At 39.9% G+C, this 25,008-nt stretch overlaps 1 long non-coding RNA gene across 1 annotated transcript; it reads right to left on the bottom strand.

Annotated features, from left to right (window-relative positions):
- Positions 1–420: 420 nt before the first annotated feature.
- On the bottom strand, positions 421–24,511 carry LOC114045520. Its single transcript, XR_003569378.1, has 3 exons — positions 24,457–24,511; positions 15,337–15,462; positions 421–989 (listed from the first exon to the last, which is right to left on the bottom strand). It is a non-coding gene; the product is annotated as an uncharacterized LOC114045520 (long non-coding RNA).
- Positions 24,512–25,008: the final 497 nt, after the last annotated feature.

Below are 25,008 nucleotides of genomic sequence, written 5' to 3'. Positions count from 1 at the left end.
TTTAGCTGAATTTGAATTTTAGGCCAAACAAAATTGTTGTTGTGGTTCATCCTTTGTTTTCAAAAAGGACCAATGACATCACAGGGCGATGCTTTGACTTGCCCGTGAGTTGGATTTAAGTGAGACAGAGCTGCACAAAGTCATCAGCTTTTCTCTTTCTTCTGGAGTCATTGAACTCCAGGGGCAAGACAAAAGTCAAGATGACTGGTGATGGTTCAAATTGCAGTGGATGATTTTGGTGTCTTCCATGTTTGACCAAGTTCTAAGGGCTCCACAGTGCCTGCTTCAGCTGCCTTCATGGCTGTTGGAACAAATTATTCTTATCTGCCTGTTCTGCTGGGGGAAGTCTTCACATGCTTTGGGTAGACATTCCCTAACTCACCAATGGATTTGAGGCCTGTCAGTTACCCTCAACCTGGTTTAGCCAGTCTTCCCAGGGGCTGCTGGGCATGCTACAGCTTCTTGGAGCCAGAGATGAGGGCTGGGTGACAAGTGGGTACCAAAGGTGGATAAACCAAATACAAAGGCCAGGTTGGATTGCATTTTAAATTGCTACCATGATGGAACACAGTGTCCATTTGATATCCCTAGCAGTCTTGTGATGAAGCAGCAGACATGTTGGGACGGGGAGTAGCAAGTTCATATCTGTGTGATGATATTACATATATTCTCTAGACAAACCTCTATGTTGAGGGCAAGCATGATGCCTATGGGAGCCCCTAATAATAATTCTTTAGTGTCTTTCTTCCACATGCTTTCATGCATTAACCCAATGACCTGCAAAATACTTCAGCATGGTAGTGAAGTCTGATGACCTCCATTTTTCATCTCATTAGAGGGACTTATTTGGTGAAGGGTTAGCATTAGGCTCCTGATTTCTGAATTGTGGACCTTTGCTTAAATCCTTTAAATGAACTCTAGTCCAAAAGAAAAGAAATGTGTTTCATTTTATAATATTATTCCCACTTGAGTCTTGTTCGATATACCACCTGAAAAGCAAAGGGAGAGATTGGAAACAAGTTACAGGATCTGTTCACGGTTCCCCTAAAATTTTTGTGAGCCTCAGTCTCTGCACCTATAAAATAGAGATAACAATATTTGCCCTGCCTACTTTACTGGATTGTTGTGAAGATAAATTGAAAATATATAAGTAGAAGTTCTTTATAATCTATAAAATTCTATACTATTGCTGTGCTTTCTAACAACCAGCGTAGTGTATTACTACATATAGGCATACCTTGGAGATATTGTCGGTTTGGTTCCAGACCACCACAATAAAGCAAATATCACAATAAAGTGAGTCACATGAATTTTTTGGTTTCCCAGAGCTTATAAAGGTTATGTTTACACTATACTGTAGTCCATTAAGTGTGCGATAGTATTATGTCTTAAAAAAGTCCCACCTTAATTTAAAAAGATACTTTATTGCTAAAAAATGCTAACTATCACATGAGCCTTCGGTGAGTCAAAATCTTTTTACTGGTGAAGGGTCTTGCCTTGATATTGATGGCTGCTGACTGTTCAGAGTGGTGGCTGCTGAAGGTTAGGGGACTATGGCAATTTCCTAAAATAAGGCAACAATGAAGTTTGCCTCTTACTTTCAAGAAAGATTTCTCTGCAGCATATGATGCTGTTTGGTAGCGTTTTACCCACAGTAGAACTTCTTTCAAAATTGGGGTCAATCCTCTCAAACTCTGACACTGCTTTATCAACTAAGTTTATGTAATATTCTTCAGTGTTGTTGTGTCTCAGGGAATAGGAAGGCCTGAGGAAAGGAAGAGGCACAGGGGAACAGCTGATCGGCGGAGCAGTCAGAACACACACAACATTTATTGATTATCTTATATAGATGTGGTTCATGGTGCTCCAAAACAATTACGGTAGTAAAACATCCGAGGTCACTGACCACGGATCACCATGACAGATATAATAATAATTAAAAAGTTTGAAATATTGTGAGAATTTCCCAAATGTGGCACAGAGACACAGGTGAGCACACACTGTTGGAAAAATGGCGACGATAGTCTTGCTTGATGCAGAGTTGCCACAAATCTCCAATTAAAAAAAACAAAACCACAATGCAATATCTGCAAAGCACAATAAAGCAAAGCTCAATAAAACAAGGTGTGCCTATAGTAAGTGTTTAGTCAGTATTGAATGAATGAATGTGTATATAGCAAGACAAACTTCGTCAAGTTGAACTGTTGAACTTTTTCGGAATTTTCCAGAGAATTACATACCTCATCTCCTATTGCTTGCTTTTTAGTAGGATGGAGGAGCAGGGGGACCCATTCTATTTTGCCTTCTCAAAAATGGACAGGCATTTCTTTAAAAATATTCAGAAAATGAAGTCAGGTATTGCCAAATGGGACTATCGCTTGTGATGCATATATGTGTTTATCTTCTGAATTTTGGGTTTTTTACTGAGGGCTCTTTCCCTCAGCTACAATTTCTTATTTTCCATCAGGGTCAGGGAGCAGGGAGATCCATTCTATTTTCCCAAAAATTGTCAGACATTCCTAGAACTGAAGCCAGGTGTCCTTAAATGGGGCTATTAGCTTCTCACTCACAGGTACATTTTTCTTTGGGGCAGTTCCCAAAGATGGAGGACAAAAATAGATTTGCTTTATCTTCCTTTCCTCCAGATTCCTGGAATTAAGGGACATAGGATAGAACACTCTTATGGCACCCCACTATCTTATTCCTTCTTTGATGTGTTCTGTGGTTGCCAAGTATCTTAATTATATATATGTAGTATCTGTATGGGGTTTAGTATTATTCTATTGATAACAATTTTTTGTAACTAGCAGGAGTGAAGTATACATCATGGTGCAGTGGAAAGAATATAAAATTTAGAACCAGGAAGCCTGGGTTTGAATCTAATTTTATCATTTATTACCTTCATGACTTTAGGCAAGACTCTTAACCTCTCTGGGCTTCAGTTCACTCATCTGCAAAGGATTATGACAATAGGACCAGATGCTTTACATGACCTCTTCCAACTCTAAATATATGATTCTATGATCTTATAATAATTGAAGTATGGATAGCCTTCATATTCCATTGGTTTCTACGTAATTTCAAAAGATCTTGAACAAGGGATTTTTAATAGACCCCCATAAGGTTTATGGAGAGAGTTCAGGAGGTCTGTGAATTGCAATGGAAAAAATATATCTTTCTTTCAATGTACTTGGTTTCCTTTGTAATCTCATGTATTTTACTTTATTCATTTAAAAACATTATTTTGAAAAGGGATCCATGGTCTTTATCATACTCCTTGATCTAGAGAAAGCTGCTAAGCACTGTGGGTGGACCATCCTTGAAGGATTTATAAGACAACAGTAGGCATACAGGATGGGCAGGTTCATGTAGGGTTCCAACCCACATCAATGGGGGGAATTGCAGATCCATCAAAGTATCCTTTTTATATATATATTATAATTTAGGGTCATGTGTTGACTCTCCTATATAGATGTTAGTATGAGAGTTTTTCTGATGTGCTTAAAGTATGATTATTTCTTTGCCTACAGTTTAAAAAGTAGTAATGTATCCTTTCGTGAGAATTCGTAACAGAAAGCCAGAGAAATTACCAACTTTCTAGAAGATATTTCATGAGGAATGGAAAGAAAGTGAATCTCCTGTCTTAATGTCTGGCACTGAATGCTTGACATTGGTAAACTGTCCAGCTGGGAGCTCACATCTTTGTGTGAGTCCCCTGTTTATTCCTGAGTTCCTCTTCACTTCCAGGGTCATCTAGAGCAATTCATAATAACCTCATAGGGTTACAGACCCAGAGCTGGAAGGGACCTGGTCAGCTAGCTCAATGCCTTCTTGTTACTGATGAGAAAACAGAGACCCAAGGAGGTTGTGACATTCCAAGGTCCTATCAATAGCATAACAGAGGTTTTGTTGCTATGGTTGAAGAGGTAGGCGAGCAGCCACAATTACTTCAGTGGTCTCAACTTATATTTGAGAGAAATGTTTTGTTATTATTACTATCACTATTATTGTTGTTGTGTGCAGATTACTTTACTCATTCATTATAGAGCAATGGACTCTAAATAATTTTTCCACCAGTGGGGAAGGGTTGATATTAATTTATCCACACACCCTCACTCAGCTCCTACTATCCTGAAGAAGTGAAGCCTTGGAATTAACACAAGCACTGTCAGAAGGGAACATCTGGGCATCTTCTGTGAAGGGTCTTCTTGCCTCCATAATCTTGGGGGTGAGAAAGTCAAGAAAGAAGGCAGAGAAGTGGGATGAAGTAGGAAGCTTAAATCATCGACAAGACAGAAGTTAAGATATAATAAAAGTGGAAGGGATAACACAGTGGAAGGCAGAAAGCAAGGAGAATGAGGAAGGTTAGGAAGAAGGATAGAAAAAAGCAGAGAGAACTGCTGGGTTTTGGTCAAAGTGAATGAGCTAGGGGTGATGGGAATGAACTGGGAAGGAAGAAAGTGAAGTATAATAATAAAAAAGGGTGAAAATGCCCTTGGGGTGGAAAATGGATAAATAAATATGATGTTATTTTCTCCTCCAATATACCATACTAAATGTACTAAAGTCCTACTCAAATGTGCCCTAGTGTTGTAGAGGTGATGCTGGCTTCTTTATTTATTAAAGTTCCTCCTTTGTTTCAGAGTCAAACCCAGATGCTGCCTTTTCCATGAAGCCTTTCCCAAACACCTCCTCCTCTCACCCCTAGTACCACCAAAGGTAATCCCCTTCCTTCTCAAGTGTCTCAGAACAGTCTGGATCACACCTTCACAGTCATCTCAATCACTCTCTGTTGTAACATATCTTTCAATTCAATTCAACTCATTTATTATCTTTGTACTTGTCCCATTCACCCTATGCTATTAGACTGTAAGCTGCTTGAGAGCAGGACCTCTGTAGTATCTATCCTTATATCCTCAGTGCTTAGCACATGCTTTACAAACAGAATGGACACAATACATGTTCATTGAATCGAATTGAATTTTTGAAGACTGTTCCAATGGAGCATAAATTCAAAAGATCACAAGCAGAAGAGGCTTCCAATATAGGTCTAGTGATAGACAGTTGTCTTGAGGCCTATCACCAGAGAAGGCTGGTTGCCAAGTTATTTCTTTTTATCTGTAGCAATTCATTTAGCTGGCTACTAATACAGGGAAGGGATTGCTATCTGCCCTATTGGAGGGAGTACTCAAACCAGAATCCTCGCCATTTTATCTTCTTTTCAAGGCAATAAGGGTTAAGTGACTTGCCCAGGGTCACACAACTAGTAAATATTTGAGGCCGTATTTGAACTTTGGTCCTCCTGACTTCAGGCCAGTGCTCTATCCTCGCGCCACCTACCAGCCCATCCTCACCATTTTCCTTCTTATCATCCCTTTCTTTCTGAGAAAAATGTATAATCTGGAATTCTCTGTCTATTACAGTTTACCTTCTGTTGTAAGAAGAATTTTTAAAGGCCAACTCACTATTGATAAAACCTGCTCTATTTTAACTGCCTTCAGTTTCTCTGTGTTTTTGATTAAACATAGGGGCTGCAGGAAAGAGGAACGGTATTTTCTGTTTCTATTTCTGCTTCAAAAACAATGTGTTTTTGTATACAAAGGTATAAAAAGAAAGGACCAAAATTTGAGCCCTGATACAAAAGTGGCAAGCTTTCTCCTAGCTGGGACCAGAGTAAAATTAAGAGAAAATCTTATAGTCTTGAGTTCTGATTTTTTTTTTAAATAAACCTCTCAGAAGGGAGAGCTCAGCTGGGTATTGGATTTTCCTCCTGCTCCTAGAGCAAGGCTGGGCTTTCACAGATCACGTGTCCTCATGGACTCATTTATTTGCTCTTCCTCACCCACGTGCACAGAGAAAACTCTGCAGTGACAGAGTTGAAGGAAGTGATTAAGGAAGTTAAACTACCCAGTGGGAGTAGAAAAGACATGGCTAGTCCTCATTGGCAACACCTACATTCCAAAGAGGGAGGGTCAGAGGAGGGGGTACTTCACCCTCTACTTCACACCCCGATAGGTGCAAACGTTACATGAAAAATAAATATGAGATAATTAGTGGGGAAGAGATTAGTATCTGGCAGAAGGGGGTATTAGAAAATACCATTCATGTAGAAGGTGGCATTTGATCTAAACTTTGAAGGCAATTTGAGATTTTAAGAGGTGAAAATAGGGAGGGAATGCCTTCTAGGCATGCGAGACAACCAGTGCAAAGACAGAAGGATGGGAGACAGAGTTGTGTGTGAGGAAGAGCAAGAAAGCCAGCTTTGCTGGACCCGAAGTTGTATAAAGGATACCATGTATAATAAGGCAGGAAGAGAGTTCAGAATCAGCTTGTGAATGGTTTTCAATGCCAAACAGAGGAGTTTTTATTTGATTCTGAAGGAATAAGCCAATAGAGTTTAAAGAGGAAGGGACTGACATGGTCATACCTTTATTTTATGAGGCACCTAGATGGCTCTAATAGATAGAGCACTGGACCAAGAATCAAGAAACCTGAGTTCAAATCCAGCCTCAGATACTTACTAGCTGTTTGACCCTGGGCAAGTTGCTTCACTCTTGCTTGCCTCAGTTTTCTCATCTATAAAATAGGGATGATAATGCCTCCTACCTCCTAAGGTTGTTAAGATCAAATGAGATGATATTTATAGAATACCTTTGCAAACCTTATAGCACTTCATAAATGTTAGCTAGTGTGGTTATTACTTCAGGAACATCACTTTGGCTGCTAACTGGAGGATGCACGGGGGAGAAAAGAGGCTTGAAGCAGGGAAAGTAATCTTAGGAAGCTATTTATAATAGCTTAGTCCACAGCAAAGGTTACCAGAGGACTATGGACATGTGAGTAAAAAAAAGAAGGAAGAGATGTTGTGGAGATAGAACTGAAAAGATTTGGCAACCGATTAGGTAAATTTAGACATAGTTTTCTCACTAACCTCCCACCTCCCACATCTATCTCGATGACAGTTGTATACACTGCAGTAAGACCTTTCTTAAGGCACTTGAAACCTAAAATCTTCATTCTCTCCCCCCCTAAAAAACCCATCCTATTGGATATTTCAAGGGTATCTCTTCGGTTATATTCTAGTTTCACAAATGACTGTTGTTAGGAACAGCAATAACAATTTTTTTTGAACTCTGAAGCAGATCCCTTTTTCCCCAACCCTGTGCCCCCAGCACACCAAGCTCCTTACCAGTTATGGGAATCTCTGTGTACAAGCTTGGAGTGCAGTATAGCCTTTTAAGGTAGCCAATCAAGAAGGCATTTAACACAGAACTAACTCATCATTGCTGCTAAGTGATTCTCAGTGAAAACAATGACACACCCATGCAAACACCCACAGGTTACTTTCTGACTATCAAGAGAGGCCAAAGGAAAGAATCATGTTTACTGTAAATAATAGACCCAGAAAGCTTTTAAAAGCAAATCCAAATTTCTGGCTGGGTATCAGAAGACATTATTCTTTGTCCATTAAGAATCCTCTCCTACACAGTTTTCCAGAGAAGGATGAAATTCTTTGGGTCAGGTTAGAAACATTCATCATTGAAATTGCACCCCTAATAGAAAGAACAGAAGACACAATCTGCTGTAAGTCATCCCCCCCCCCCCATTGAATGTGCTCAGTATATGAGTAATATAACATGTGGGATCAACCAATACAGCTAAAGAACAAATACCCAGAGTGTAAGGAGGTCAAAAAGGGGGAAAAATGGCATTTTGCAAATAGCGAGTCTGGGGGAGGGTGGGGTGTCTCTGAAGAGAGATAGAAAGTAAAATATGGACTCTTTTGTAACACTGGAGGGACAGAATTGTCAAGGTGCAGAGGCCAAAGACGGAATGGCAGTTTTCTGGGGTTAAAGTAAATGAATGAACATAATCTAGAAACAGAACGATGGCAAAGCACAGGGGCATTCTGTCTTTCCTGTCTGCCATCTTCCAAAGGAGATCTTCATAAAGAACTTCTCCCCGACTTCATTTTAGATTCTTGACCTCAGGAAGAGGGTAACAATTACGCTAAGCCTTCTAAGATCCTTTAAATGAGAGGCACAGATGACTAATCTCTCTCTCTCTCTTTCTCTCTCTCTTTCTCTCTCTTTCTGTCTCTCTGTTTCTTCCTCTGTTTTTCCATCTGTCTCTGTTTTCTTCTCCTTTCTCTTCATGTAGGTTATCTCTCCTCCATTCCTTTCCCAACCTGCCAGTGAAGAGCATGTATTTATTTCATTTTAGGGCTAAGAACTGGATTTGGGATTTGATAGGTATAGGAATCTCCCAGGAGGAAAATCCCTTTACCAATGTAGGCCAATTAGCACCTTTTCTGCAATTATAGTTTCAGGGAATTGTCTGGGGGCACTAAGAAGCTGAGTGAGACAATCAGGCTCACACCGTCAGTAATTGTCACAGATGAGACTTGAATTTAGGTCTTCCTGGTTTCGAGGTCAGCTCTCTATTTATTATTCCACATTACATCTCTAATTCTAAATAAAATTAAATCTTTTTTTTTTTTATCTAGAGCTGTGATTTCTTTGTTTAGTATTGGCCTGATCCCAGTGTGTAAACAACTTCCATCAAAGTAGCAACTCCCCTGTCACTTAAGAGTCTTAGAGACTGGTCTGGGGGCACTGAGGGGCTTTGCTCATAATCACACAGCCAGCAAGTCAGCACTTGAACATATGTCTTCTTGACTTTAAGACCGGTCCCTTTTGCATTACTTACTCTTGAGTCTTAAGTACTAAGAGTTGGTTACATCCAGGGAAAGACATCTGCATTTGTCAGCATCTGGAACCACTGGATGTATTTCTGGACAAATAGAGGAGGATCCTTCTTAGGAGACTTCTGACAGAGTTCCCCAGCCAAGCTCCCTGTTCATGTCTCCTGCAGTTACAGATTTTGGGGCACATTATCTGAAGCGCTCTGTCAATTTGTATTATCATTTAATTTCCTTCACAATCACTTGTCTGGCCAAGAAATGAAGGATTTTTATTTAGATTTGACTCATTTCCTTCTCTAATCTGAAATCATTGAACAAGGTCAAAATGAGGGCATTAAATTCTCTGGAAAGAGAATTCAAAATGATTGTACAATTGGCTCATTGGGTGTGACTGTAACCCTTTAGCATTATATCTCCCTTGGTCTTTTCCAAAATAAATTCAACATGGGTTGTGCTGATCAAAACTCTTAATTATGTCTGCATTTTTTTTCACATAGGCAGTTTCCAAGCTCATTTGCTTTTTTTGTTTTTCTTTTTGAGGGATAGGTGGGGCTATTTCTTTAGATGCCTAATTTTGAAGTTGTCATAGCTCATCCTGTCTGAACATTGGGCTGTGTGTACAGGTAGGCAGAGGATTAATCTTATGCTGGGACAATTAGGTACTTTTAAAAAAATGTGTCTGCACTTTCACATATCATTACATAGCATCATGTTACAAAAATATAAAGATCAGGGTTTTCTCACCCAAAGGGCTTCTAAAATGTTACAAGAATAGAAAAGATGCATTTAATATTTATGTAACAAATGTGTCAGTTGAGCTCCAGCCCCTAACACAAAGGCCTGGACTCACTTTGGGAGTCTCATTCAAAAATAATCTCTGTAGTTCATTTTGCCTAGCAAACATCAGAATTTGGCTTGTTTTGGCACCACCTCTCTCCCTCTTCTCTGCCGAGTTTCCCCTAGGAATGTCAGAATTTGGCTCCTTTTTCTCCCCAAAAATGCCCTTGGCTCTCTTCTGCTAACATTCAAGCTAACAAGACATCAGATATAAAAGGTTTTAATTAACCCACAAAAAAAAAAATACAGCCTAAACTCCTTCTTAGTCAGGAAAACACTCCTCCCCTTTCCTAAGAGCATCAAACAATCCTGTTTTGGTGGGTCCCCTCCCTTCTAATGGATCCCAAGTTTCTTCAGGACTCACAGGACCAGAGAAGGACAGGTCTGGGTTGGTTCTTGGTAAGTACATACATACATACATATACACATACACATATATACACAATGTATATATGTGTGTGTGTGTGTGTGTATAAACATGTATGTGTATATAATATAGCTTTAAGTGATTGACACTTAAAACTGTACTAATGCTTGGATGATCCAATATACATACATACGTGTATGTATGTTCAAGGCTAAAAGTAATTTTATGATACACACACAGAAACATACAACACACATGTATATGTATAAACAAGTATAACACACACACATATGCATATACACATACATATACATACATACATACACACATACACACATATTTTCTTTTGAGCTTCATATATACTGGGCAAAGTTTAAATTTTGCTACTCTGCCTTCCAAACACTATGCTGTCAGCTGCCACCCCACCTTTCCAACCTAATTTCATATTAATCCCCTACTCTCACTGCTCCCTACTTACAAACTAGATAATTCTCTGTCCCCCTCAACACTCTACTTTCTGACCTTTCCTCGCCTTTGCTTGCCATTCCCTATGCCGAGAATGTCTTCCTCTTCTCACCCCTCTTGATTACTTAATTCTTACTCATTCTCCCTCTAAAGTACAGCTCAAACCTCCTCCTCAAAGACTTCTTGGATGTGCTGACTGTCCAAAGTGATCTCCCGTTTCCTGTAGCACTCTGTTTTGGTCTTTCACACACTTACCATGTAGAATTTGTGCTCTGGCTTTCTGAGTTGGTATTTTATGTCCCTACTAGACTCTAAGCTCCATGAAAGTAAGGACTATATCTTATCTAAACTTTCTATCCCTGCTCACCGGACAGCACCTACCAGTGTTCACAATGAGGCAGGTGCTTAATAAATGCTTTTTTTTTTTGTACTTTATAAAACTTGTAAAACTATAATTCAGGTAACATTTTGAGCTTGAACAGATTTTTAGGACTCATCTTAACTGAATAGAACATAGTGCTAATGCAAACCCAAAGAGCCAACTGGATCCTAGATTGCATTAGTAAAAGCATGGTATCCAGAAGAAAGAAGTTGCTGCTTTGTAACAACGAGAGGATAGTATACTCTACTGTAGGCAAACCACATCTGCAGTGTTATGTTTTATTCTGTGTGCCATATTTTAAACCAAACATTGACAAACTGGAGCAAGGTAGAGGGCAAACAGGATGACAAGGGGTCTGGAAACCATATCACATAAAGAACATTTAGAGGAACTGAGCTTGTTTAACACAGAAAAGAGAAGCTTTAGGGAAGGTATGATGGCTGTCTTCTCATATTAAAAGGGTTGTTTTGTGGATAAAAGATTACATTGGTTCTGCGTCATTCCAGAACTAGGACCAAAGGGCGAAAGAAGGAGATGATATTTGGCCCAATATAAAGAAGAAACTTTCTAGCAATTCAAACTGTCCAAGAATGGAATGTACTGTTTTATGAATTAAGTTTCCTGCCACTGGGAGTGTTCAAGGAGAGGATGGATGGTCATCTGACCCAGATGTCAGAGGAGAGATTCCTGCACAGCTCAAATACCACCTCCCCCACAGGCCAAACTTTTCTCCTAGATAACCTTAGAGGTCCCTTCCAATTCTAGCCTCTACAATGGTTTGTCATTGGCACATCATTTACTTGTACACAAGTTACACTTTGAGGTGCTTGAAAATGGTTTCATCACCTACAAAATGAGGGGGCTGGACCCAATGGGCTCTTTCTGGCTCTAATTCTATGATTCTGTGAAAGATTTTCCAGGAATTTCATTTTGTCTATTTTTTTTTAAAGAAAGATAATACAATACAATTCCATTTAGCAAACATTTATGAATGGGGGCACCAACTTTATACAAGTCACTGTACATGATTCCAACTCAGTAAGAACAATTGGTGCTATACACCTACCATTCACCAGTGCCTTCTAGTGCATTCCCTCTGTTAATTATTTCCTATTTATTCTGTACATAGCTTGGTTATACGTATTTGTTTGCTTGTTGTCTTCTCCATTAGACTGTGAGCCCAGTTGACTGTTTATTTGTATCTCATACTCTCAATCACACTTATTAATAACATTGTCTTTAAACTCAATAAGCATTTATTAAGTGCTTATTATTTATTACATATTATGCCAGGCTCTGTGCTGGGTTCAGGGGATATAATGATAAAAACTAAATAGTCTCTGCCCTCAAGAAACTGACATTCTCCTGGGAAGATACAACATCAATTAATCAACATTTATTAAGCACCTACTATGTGCCAAACACTGTGCCAAGTGCTAGGGATACAAAAAGAGGAAAAGGACAGTCCCTGCCCTCAAAGAGCTCACAGTTTAATGGGGGAGACAACATGAAAACAAATACATACAAAGCAAACTATATATAGGATAAATAGGAAATAATTAAAATAGGGAAATCACTGGGATTAGGAGGGGTTGGGGAAGGCTTCCTGTAGAGGGAGGGATTTTAGTTGGGATTTAAAGAAAGCCAGGGAGGTCAACAGTCAGAGAGAAGCAGGGAAAGCATTCCAGGCATGGAGGACAGGCAGACAAAATGCTCAGAGCTGAGAGATATACACAGGTAAGTAGGAATAAACCAATACAAAGTCATAAGTGATAGAGAATACTATCAATTTGGGATTGAGAGGAATCAGGAAAATCTTTGTGCAAGAGATAACACCTGCTTAGAAAGTATCCAGGAACTCTAAGAGGTAAACTGAGATAATAGTGCAGTGCAGACCTTTAGGAGCTCCTGTGCAGATATGTGGAGGCAAGTGAGAGAATGTTGTGTAAGGGTAATACCCCCCAACCAGGCCAGTTTGACAAGAAGAATAGAGAGGGCATGAAGGGGAGTAATCTCACTTCACTTCTCTCCCAGCTTCACTCCTGGACTTTTCCACTTTCTGCCCAGTAACCTTCTCCCCCTGGAGAGGCTTCCAGCTCTGGAGCCTTCCCCTCTGATGGGAAGTTCCTGCCTGGCACAACCAGGCAACCCAAACTCCCCTCTCTCCTGCTTCATTCTTAACTCTCAGTGCTTTTCTACCTTCTTCATTGTACTCTAGTCCTACTTATGAGTTATCTTCCTCTGTTAGAACGTAAGCTCCATGAGGGTAAGAGACTTTTCTTTCTTTCTTTCTTTCTTTCTTTCTTTCTTTCTTTCTTTCTTTTGCTTATATTTGTACACCCTGAATTTAGTATATATTTCTAGCACATAATAATTATTTAATTAGTGCTATGTCCATCCATTCTTTCATCCATCTATCTATGTATCTATTTGCTTCATAACTCTGTCTCTCTGTCTCTGTCTCTCTCTGTCTCTCTTTTGTTCTTTTTCTGTCTCTGTCTGTCTGTCTCTCTCACAAACACACACACACACACACACACACACACACACACACACATACGCTAAGACTGGCAAGGTTGGCAAGAGCCAGATTTTAGAGGATCTTAAATGCCAGACAAAGGAATTTGTATTTTTCCTAGAAGCAACAGGAACCCCTGAAGTTTTTTTTCAGTAAAGTAGTGATACAGTTAGATGCCTTAAAAATAATCGCCTGTATGGAGAAAGTAATTAGGTCCACCCACATCAGCTTGGCCACTTCCTGAATTATTATCCATTCTCTATTAATGGAGTCTGAGTTGTGGGGATTTTGCCATTTATAATGATTGCCTCTCTTTGTGTCCCGAGCACTTAGCACAGTGCTTGGCACATAGTAGGTGCTTAACAAATGTTGATTAGTTGATGTATCTTCCCAGGAGAATGCCAGACTCTTGAGGGCAGAGACTATTTAGCTTTATCTTTATGTCCCCAGCACCCAGCACAGTACCTGGCACATATACTGATTGTAAAAAGAACCACATAACTCAAAGGAGACTGACCAAGCCAAGTGCCTGGGAAGTATACTATTCAACCTGTTGGAACTGGACCCACATCTGATTGTAGTCATCTGGCTATTCTCCTTAAGTTTCATTGACGGAAATTACAGAAAATAGAAAACAAATGATGTAAATACCTTTTAACAGAATTTCAAAGAGTGTCCTGACTTTTGCCAAGTGACAGAGTTACAAGGCCTCTCCTTGGAACACTCCTCTCTCAAAAGGGCAGTTTTATTGCTTGGTTTCATTTCCCAGACCAGTTCTGTTCTCTTCATTGATTCCCCCATATTCCTTAAATGTATTAAAATGTCAACTTCTTAGCATTCATCATCTTTACAGCCATGTTCCCCATTTTCCAGAGGCAACTTTTTCTATTACATTTGTCTTAGGAATGGTCTCATTACTTTCATAAGTTTACACACTTTTATTGTTCCATTAGGAACACCCCACCCTTCACCCACTGAACAGTATCTAGTCAAAGGAATAAAATATGTTCATTCACTAGGGATCTCGACATTCTTCCCAAAGCTGATCATATAAATAATAGAAATTCTCCAGAGGTCCTGGCCAGAGAATATCAATAAAAAATGAATTCGGATCTTCAGAAAGTGGTGGCAGCCTCTGGAAGAAAATTTCCTGACTAGTTTTCAGCCCATTAAGTCTGACCAGAAGGGGATTCTCCAGGAACATGCCCTCACCTTCTGTTTCACCATCTACATTTTGATTGACTAAGAACATTCACAGGATTCCTAACCCATTAAGTGTCTTTTGGATTGAAGTCAATCCTGTCTGGAAGTGAGGAAACTACATGTAGAAGCAAATTACCTGCATGAATGAATCCTTGGTAAAATATCTATAATGTGGACACCAGCCTAAAACTTGGTTTCACTTCAGGCCTAGAAGTTTCTACAAATGCTCCTCCTGTCCTTCAAGGGAGAAATTTCCCTGAGGGCAAGGGGGTATGGTGTTTCTAGGTGTGAGTAGATCTTGACTTTATGATAATCACAATGACAACTGATTTTTCTATAGAGCTTTAAAGTTGGCAAAATACTTCACAATGATTATCACTTTTGAGCCTCATAATCATCTTGTTGGGCATATACTATAGATGCTGTTGTACCCATTTTATAGATGAAAAAATTGGGGCTCATAAAAGTTAAGGTCCTTGCCCAAGATCATACAACTAGCCAGATATGTTTTTTAAACCAGATCATCCTGATTCTAAGTCCAGGACTCTATCCACTGCACTACCTGTTGTTATCTTCAGAATTGATCAATATGAACCATGGAGACATTTTTGGTTCTTGAGTACCCAGGACAGCAGCCAACATAATTGAGTGCCCCTCTCTTCCCATACTTAGAGAAGGGCTGTGCTCTCACAGGAAGGTCAGAAAACCCACAAGACAAGAACATTAAATACTTTTTTCATCTCTCTCTCTCACCTCAAAGCATTAGTTGTAATTGGGGGGTGGGGCAGGAACACAAGGGGCCATTCCCTTGTCTCTCAGTGTTATGAAAGGCATAACTCAGCAACAGTTGAGGAATCTACCTTTGTCCAGTCATAAGTCCCGGTGATGATAGATGTTCTCTGGTGTTTTGTCCAGATCCATCTTAAACAACTTAAGAGAACTGGATATTCACCTTGTCCAGTGGGAGATGATTCCATTGTCTAGACCTAGGAGGTCACATAGTTTGAGAGTTCAGTCCATATGTACCTTTAAAAAAATCATTTGGTTTATAACTCTTTAGCCTCAGAAAGTAAACTCAATACCCAAAATGATTGTGCCTTTAGCAAATGAACATGCTGTTACTAAATCATCATCAGTTAAGAGGGAGGACTCACCTCTAGGCAGAGTTTCAGAGCTCAGCAGGACCATATAAGATTAGGAAGCCAAAATGCAGGTAGTGCTGTGACCTTGACTATTTGTATGACTTGATTTGATGCCTCAAAGTTTTGGGTTTGGTTTTGTTTTTTCTAGTGGTAAGTATTCTCTACTCCAATGCTTCACTCCCCTCTCCTCTCCTATCCTGCCACCCCCACCCCCACATGCTATTGCATCTACCAAACCTCCTTCTAATTCAGTTTCTTGGGCATGGAGTCAGGAAGACTCCAGTTCAAATCCAGCCTCAGACACTTATAAACTATGTGATCCTCCTCAGCAAGTTACTTAACCTCCGACTCAGTTTCCTCAACTGTGAAATTGGAATTATCATAGCGCCTACCTTCCAGGTTTGTTGTGAGGATCAAATGAGATAACAGTTATAAACTTAGTCCAGTGCCTAGTATATAGTAAATGCTTAATAAATACTTATTCCCTTCCCCCTCCCCCTTCTTCTTTTCTGCCCCTGTTTCTGCTGGGCCCTGGGCATGTGCATAAACATCAAATGATATGTATAGCAAGAATCATTCAATGTCAGAACTCAAACTTAGGACTTCTGACTTTCCAAGACTGTAAAATAAGTTGTATTGATCTTCCTATATGTTCTTATTCAGTCTCCATTGTGACCAATGGTATGCAACCATGATACAGTTAGTTCTCATTAGGACTGCAGTTTGTGACTATGGGACATTTTAATCAGTGATTCTGATAAAAGCATAGATGGCAAGCTCTTCACCTTTCCCAATGATCCAAAGCTGGCAGGAATAGTGAACGTACTGGATGATAGAGTTAGGACGCAAAAGGATCTTGACAAGTGACAGTGGTTTCAATCTCAACTAGAAATAGATCCCCACAGCTGCATATTGACTTAGAAAACTACAAGTTAACATTATCTATATCGTACTGTATTTTTATTTATTTTGTTAAATATTTATCAGTTGCATTTTAACCTGGTTCCTGCTGTGTTCAGGAGTGACCGACACTGACCATGAGTTTGGCATCTCAGCTCTAGATTATCGTGCTAAATCGGCTACTATATCAATAAGAATAAATATAAAGTTTTGCACTTTAGCACATACTCAGGCTCTTCTGCTCTTTTCCTTGCAAGATTATTTCTCATGAGTGTGTGTGTTTTTGTTTTGTTTTGTTTGCATTATCATAACCAAGAAAATTAGGAACAAATGATGCCCAAGCCCACTTAAGTGAAATTTGTGTAAACTTAAGGACCTTGATCCCAATTTTTAACAGGCTTTCCATAATGATTTAAGTTACATAATTGAGTTATGACATTATCTCATGATATCTTGACTTTAATCATTTTGATCTCAAAACTGGTAGTATTCCTTACCTAGTATTTTGTAACTAATTCCATAAGTACAAGATAGAGAAGGTACAGACAGCTGTTGTAATTGTTGTGTTGTTTGTCCTTCATTCTCCTAGAGGACCAAGACATCAGGAAGGGATGCCATAACTTGCAAGTGAATTGGATTTAAGTGAAGAGGTTTATGCAAAGTAACCAGTCTCACGAGTTCTTCTGAAAAGCACATAGGGAGTTGGGGAGTTGTCAAGCTCCATAAGCGTCAGCAGGGTGATGTGGCAGACGAAAGTGCTAATGCAATCTTGGGCTCCATTAGGAGGCCATACCTTAGAGGAACAGGAAGGTGAGAATGCCACTGTATTGTGCCCTTGTCAGACCTCAGCTGGAGAATTCTGTTCAGGTCAGAGCACCATGCTTTAAGCAAGACCTTGATAAGCTAGAGGGTGTCTGGAAGATGGCAACCAGCATGGTGATGGCCCTGGAATTTATGACACATGAGGATTAGTTAAAAAAAAACTGGGCATATTTAGCCTGGTGAAAAGAAGGTTTGGGGGGAACATGATACCTATGTTCAAGTATTTGAATGGCTGTCATATGGAGTTCTGTCATTTGTTCTTTTTAGTCTTAGAGGGCAGAATTGGGAGCAATAAATGGAAGGTGAAAAGAGGCAAACTGAGACTTAATGTCAAAAAAAAAATGTTCTGACAATAAAAGTTGTCCAAAAATTAAATAGGAGTTTTTCTCATAAATTGGCAGGTATCCCCTTGTTGGAGGTCTTCAAACATCAAGTATGTATTAATGGCGATTCCTTCATGTATAAGTTAGACAAAATGGTCAATTAAGTCCCTTCCAATGCCCTAATTTGGTGATTATATGAACAGAATTGTTCCCTGTGCAAATGGCCCTCATAGAAATCATATTTAGCTTCTTTGCTTTGTTAGTCGCATCTCTAACCCATTCCCTAACAATATATTGGAATACTTAGGTTCATCACAGAGATGTTCCTCCTATGTCACAGACCTAGTACCAGGCTGACGTCAGTTCTATTTGCTAGTTTTTGGTTGGTGGTGTGAAATGTAGAGAAAGAAGGAAAATGGTCACAACCGTGGTGGAAAATGGAAGGAGGATGGCATGTGTGTGTGTGTGTGTGTGTGTGTGTGTGTATGAGTAGATGACTGGATCAATGCAAATCTATCCCCACTATTGAGAAAACAATTCAAATCACATCTTTCTGAAATTGTCAATAGCATCATTTCATTTTTGAAATGTATCAAAATCTCCCTCTTCCTTAAAAAAAATTTTCTTGACCTTGCTGTTCCCTCAAGCTCTTGCCCTATAGATCTTCTCTCTTTCATGACTAAACTCTCAGACAAGATTGTCTATGTATGTTATTTTTATTTCTTCACTTCCCACTTAACTTTTCAGTCCCTTGCAATCTGGTGTCTGACCCCACCAGTCAGCTGACGTGCTGTTTCCAAGGTTACTACTAGTCTCAACTGCTAAAAACCAATTTTCTTTTCTCAGGCTTCATTCTGCTTGAACTCTCTGCCACTATAGACCTTGTCAACCCTGCCCCCTTTCCTTCTGGCTACTCTCTCCTTTTAATTCCATGACACTGTTTCTCTCTCTCTCTCTCTCTGTCTCTCTTCCACTTGTCACCTCCAAGATTCTTTGCTAGATCATCTTCTATGTACCACTTCCTAAGTATGGCTACTCCTCAAAGTTCTCTAATGGGCTTTCTTTTTTTCTCTACCTTCTCTCTAGTGATCTCATCAACTTCCATGGGTTCATATGACCTTAGGATCATAGATACAGAGATATGGGGACTTCCTAGGCTCCCAAGTCCAAACCCCTCATTTCACAGAGGCAGAAAGTGAGGTCCAGGAAATGTGAGTGACTTGTCCTAAGTCAGATCACATAGTTAAAGCATCAGGAGCAGATTTTGAAATCAGGTTCTCTTGCCCTACAGTCAGCATTGTTTGCCATGTACCCATGCACATGACTCCCAAATCTATATGTGGGATCATAGATTTAGAGCTGGAAGAGAACTCAGAGATCATCTAAACCAACTCCCACATTCTACAAATGAGGAAATTGAAGCTTACAGATGTTAAGTAATTTGTCCAGGGTCATCCAGCATTTGAACTCAGGTCCTCTAATACAAATCCACAGAATCTGAGAATCAGAAGGAACTTCAACAGCCTTCCCATACATGAATATAGCATAACCACAGTAACACACTCAACAAGTGGTCATCCAGCCTGTTTGAAAACCTTTAAGGTGGAGCCACCATCACTACCTCTCAAAGTAGCCCCTCCCACTTTTGGATAGCTCTAAATTTTGGGAGTTTGTTTCCTGACATCAAGACCAGATTGGTCTCCTTTTAAGTTCCACCCATCGTTTCTGGTTCTACTCTTTGAGGCCAAAAAAACCAGTCTAATTCTTTATATGTCAGTCCTTCATGTACGTGAACATACCTCATGTGCTCCATGAGTCTTCTCTTCTCTGCTTTAAACATACCCACTGCCTTCAACTTATAGTCATAGGATTTGTATTCAATACCCTTTACCAATCTGATTGCTATTCTTCGGACATTTTCCATCTTGTCATGGTCCTTCTTAAAATGCACCTTTGTTTATTGAACACAATTATTACAGAGGAGATCTGATGAGGGCAAAAAATGTCCACCCCTAATTTCTCTCTTAAACTGCGATCTCATATTACTAACTTCTTGCTATCTATCAAACTCAACATATCCAAAGTAAGCTCTTTATATTTTCCATAAAATCATCCCTCCTCCAAAGTACTCTTTTAGTTAAAAGAGCCCCTGTCCTGCCATTAACTCAGTTGGGCAATTTTGGAATTATCATTGATTCTTCTCTCTCTCGCAAACCACATAGCCAATCACTGGCATAGCGCTCAGTAGATAGTAGTTGTTTGCTTAATAGATGCTTGTTGACTTGATTTCAGTTCCTAAGTTTTATAAATCCTGCCACAGTAATTTTTTATATTCAACCCCTTCTCTCTACTCACTTAGCCGCTATATTAATTCAGGTCCTCATCGTATCTTGCCTAGGCTATTGTAGTAGCTTGCTAATAGGTTGCTTCACTATCCAATTCATACTCCACACAGCTTCCAAATAAACTATCTTATCTTAGAGGCTATTCCAAACCTTTTTATCACCCTTCCCCCACCTTGAGCTTCCCATGGCATCTCTTCTCCCAAAACATTTTCTAGCTATGTTCAGTAGCACAAAGCTTTATTGAGGTGAATTAAATTGACAAGCAATCTTATCGTCCTATGTGTTTGAGATCATGGGACATGGTGGGACTGGCAGAGGGCAGCATGCTGTAATAGGCAGAAAGGACTTTGGACTTGGAATCATAAGACCTTGGTTTATCTCTTAACATTAATAATAATGATATTTAGCAATTATCTAGCACTTTAAGGTAAGCACTTTGCAAACATTTTGTTTTATTTTCACAACCCTGGGAGTCAGGTGCTATCATTACCCCCATTTGGTAGATGAGGAAACTGAGACGGCATTAGTGACTTTATTAGATTAAGTGACTTGCCCAGAGTCACATACCTAGTCAGTGTCTGAGACAGGATTTGAACTTGGGTCTTCTTGGCTCCAGGTGTAGCAATCTCTGTTATTTTGAACAGTTGATGACTTCCCCGAACCTCTTTTTCTGTAGCTATAAAATGAGAGGTCCATCTAGATGACCTATGTAGTTCTTTGGGGCTCTCAATCCTGTAATTCTAAGTTGTAGGGGAAGGGCCACTAGTGCACTTCAGTCTATCTCGTCAAGTTCACACATATATCACAGGATGGTATATATGGAGCACACTCATCTAAGGATCCGAGATAACTGAACATCCTCCAAACCCCTTCCTGGCTTCCACCAGCACAGACTGGGTAGTGGCTACTCCTGCTCACCATCAACCAGAGCACCTTTGAAATGGGCCTTGGTCTAGTCTACACAGCACCTCTCAAGAGCTCATTTCTTCCCTGAACAAATATTGCCTGACTTCAGGAGGAGGGGTCCCCCCTGGTTTAGCTAGTGGAAGTCAGGCTAAGCTTAGACTTTTGCTGTGAATAATCCATGAGGTGAATAATTCATACGTGGCCAACCAAGAGCTGACTTTTTAAAAAATTAATTACTTCCCTGTGGGGTCAGGGAATGTAAATCTGAGAGTGAGTCAAAGCAGGAAGGTCCCTTCTGTCTGGTTAGTGACAGCTCTTTCAGGGTTAGCCTCCCATTCCCATCACCCGCTTATGGACATAAAACTTTAGATCTGTTCTGTTTTTGTTTCTATCCCCAGCACCTCATATAGTACCTGGCACACAGTAGGATGCTTGATAAATGTTTATGACTGAATAACAACAACAATAGAATTAATGGGTAACTAATTAATTTGTCACTAATAATCATGTAATAATGTTGATTTATAATAGAACAATTACTATTCATCACAATGATGATTCACATTTCTATAATACTTAAAATTTTTCCAAATGCTTCCCTTATGACAATCCTGTGAGTTGGGTAGTGCAAGATTTTTTTTTCTCTTTCACAACAAGTTCCAAATTTCATGTATCATATCCTTCCAACATAGGCTATTCTCCTGATTTTACAAATGAGGAAAATGAAGCTTTAAGCCAGAGGTCTTTAACCTAAGGGTTTCATGGAGAGATTTTAGAAGGTCTGTGAACACGGATGGGAAAAAAAAATCACAACTTTATTTTCATTAACCTTTAACTGAAATTTAGTATTTCTTTCAGTTCTTTAAAAGAATTATTCTTATAAAGGACCCATAAACCTCACCAGACTGTCAAAGGGGTCCATGACCCAAAAAGGGTTCTGTCCTCCTGCTCTAAGTCACATATAGTTAATAAATTTATATGATCATAAATCATGGATTCAGGCCTTGAATAACCTTGGAGGTCAGTTAGTCCAACTAGGGTCAAGCTGGAGCCAAATTTTTTTTTTGGCTGATGGTTAAATTTCAGTGTGAGGATTTACACTTCAGAAATGAGCGGACACTATAAATCAGGACTTGATTTATTGTTTTATTGATTGTCTAGACTCAAGAAAATGATGGAGAAAATGGTAATAGTGCAGATTAAACCTAAAAGTGTGTTGTCATATAATTTGGGGGGAGAGTCTATTATAAAACACTTACCAGTACACTCCTGAGTCCAATCCCCTCATTTTAGGGATGAAAAAGAGAAGGCCCAGGGAACTTAACCAATTGACCCAAAAGTTTATAGGTAGTCAATGGCAGAATCATGATTTGAACACAGGTCTTCAATTCTAGACTATACTCTTTCTACTACACTACAATGGAAGATTTGAACCCCATTCTCCTGACTCCAGGTCCTTCAGTCTTTCTCCTATGCCTCATTGCCTTTTAAAGAGAATATTAATTCTCTTTAAATTAATTTAAAGAGAATATTAATTAAGCCTCCTCCTCGTACATTTTACATATGAGGAAACTGAGGCCCCAGCAGTATGTGCCTTGTTTGTGGTCACATTATGGCAAAACTAGGACTAGATTCCAGGTTTCTTGATTTTTTGCCCAGTACCCTTTCCCATGGTCCTGGAGTGGAGAACCTATGGCTTTGAGGCCACATGTGGCCCACTAGGTCCTCCAGCATGGCCCTGTGACCTTGGATTCAGTCGAAGGCTCACGCTGGTGGACCTAGAGGGCCACACGTGGCTTCGAGGCCACAGGTTCCCCAACCCAGCCCTGGGCCACATCCAAGCTCCCAAGTTGGTCCCATGGGTCCACATGGATTCCTCCACAGTGACAGATGCTCAGTGAGCTTCTATTTCTCCATGACCTCTTAGCATCTGTAAATCATGCCTCTCCTCTGTCCTCTTTCCTTCCCTCTTAGCCAGATGCTTAATTTCTGTGTGGTTTGGTGATAAATCACAGGGCTGATTTGACATGGAGATCTACGGCTCATCATCCTAACTTCAGTCTTTGCCATTTCATTCTTTCCCCAATCTGGTACAGATGTGCTCTATTTAACAAAGGCTGCAAGAAATCATTTTAATAGGTAGGCTCTTTTAGGAAGAAAACACACTGGAGTTGTCTCCTGCATGGGCCCAGTTTAAGCAAACCCAAACCTGGTAAACTGAGCAAGGATCCTTTGGCCCCAAGCATGGGGTGTTTAATATAGGTGGGAATTTAGACTTTTAAGTCTTCCAGTCTATGGCTGTCCCCCTCCCCTCCCTTGTCAATTCACTAGATATTTATTAAAGACCTGCCATGTACAAGTCACTCTGCTAGAAGCTCAGAATAAACCCAGTCCCTGCCCTCAAGGAGCTTTTTAATTAAAGTCAAATCTACACGCCAATCAATCAACAAGCACTTATAAAATGCTTACAACATGCCAAGCACTAGCATAGAAGAAGAATCCCTATCCTCCAGGAGGTCACTTTGTGTATTCATTCAAGATATGTACAGCATAAACGAAGGGTAATCTCTGAGGAAAGGTACTAGTATTGGAAGAGGACCAGAAAAGGCCTCCAGCTGAAGGTGGGATTTAAGCTGAGTCTTAAAAGAAACCAGAAAAATTTATAGGCAAGTTTTTAACTATCAGATCCAGAAAACTGAGTCACCCCAACAGCAAAACCAAAGGAAATATCCAGGAATCAGGAGGAGAGAGACAAAGGATCAGGAGCCCTTTAAAGTTGGGTTTAGATAAAAAGAAACATGATTGTAACTGTGGGAGGGTTGCCCGGGCATAGGTGTGCACAAGGATTTCATTGTCTTTAACCAAAGAAAGTGAATTCACTTTCGTGGTTTTCCCCCTTTCATCTGTGAGGGTTAAGCATTATCTTGCTTTTTTTAAAATTTGTCATGGAGCTCAACTTTTTTTTTTTTTTCCATTTCAGAACAAACGCCTTGTAAATATTGAAGTGTCGTGCCTTTCCAATACAGAGAAATAGGAAGAAAATCAACTGACCGTGAGTCTCTGTGTTAAATCTACTCCCCGCCCTTTCATGGTGACAAAGGTAAGTATGTGTTGCAAGAAAAAGTGATTTCTCCCTGGGCTATGAGCCAGGAATTAAAAATCATTTCCCCATACCCAAAGAAGCTGCAATGAATGTCCCCCTTCTAGTTACCAACCTAGTCATTAGTTTCCCTTCCTCTTCGTTCTTTCTTCCTTCAGCCCTCCTGTTTCCTTTTGTCTCCCTCAGGCTTTCTTCTTCCTTTCCCTCACTTTCATTTCCTTTCTTCTTCCTACTCTTTTTTTTTCCTTCTTCCTTTCATTTCCTTCCTTTCCTTCTTCTTCTCTCCCTCACTTCTCTTCTTCCATCCCTTCTAACCCATTCCCCAGTTTTTCTGCTCCCTTTTGTTGGTTTTGGCAGGAAAAAATTCAGGCAAGGTCTTTGATTTTGAAAGAAAATCAGAATAGCCCCTCACATAAACCACAGAAATGTTGAGCTCCATTACCTGAAACTCTGTGGATAATTGTTGGGTGGGGCTATCCTCAGAAAGCAGTTTTCGTCTCTCCCTGTGAGTTGAAGCCAAAAAAAAAAAGTGTTATTGTAGCAGCCCATTTCCTGAGCTGATACAAAAGCTGAAACAGCCCCTGAACTAAAATTAATTATCCCCTCCCCCCATAGCAACCTGACCAGGGGCCTCAACTTGGGGTGGTAGAAACAACAAGTATGAATCTGCAGACAGTGACTCCAGTGGAGAAAACGTGCACTTTGGACAGACAAATTCACTCAAGATCAGAGATTTAGAGCTAGAAGGAACCTTCGATGTCATCTAGTACCACCCCCTCATTTTACAGTTAACGGAAACTGAGGTACAGAGACTTGTTCAAGTTGCACAGGTCTAAGTGAATTTGAGCTCTGAGTCCAAATCCAGCATTCTTTCCCCCCATACTTCATGTGGCAGGAAACAGAAAAAAATGTGGCTAATATGATGAGGCAGTCATGTTAAGGACATTGGGAAACCATGATTTTCTAATTTAGACCTCATCCCTCATTTTCTCTA

The sequence above is a fragment of the Vombatus ursinus genome, unplaced genomic scaffold (assembly GCF_900497805.2).
Source record: "Vombatus ursinus unplaced genomic scaffold, bare-nosed wombat genome assembly UNPS02014778.1, whole genome shotgun sequence".
In the NCBI taxonomy this organism is placed as follows: domain Eukaryota; kingdom Metazoa; phylum Chordata; class Mammalia; order Diprotodontia; family Vombatidae; genus Vombatus; species Vombatus ursinus.
This window is presented reverse-complemented; position numbering and strand designations above follow the sequence as displayed.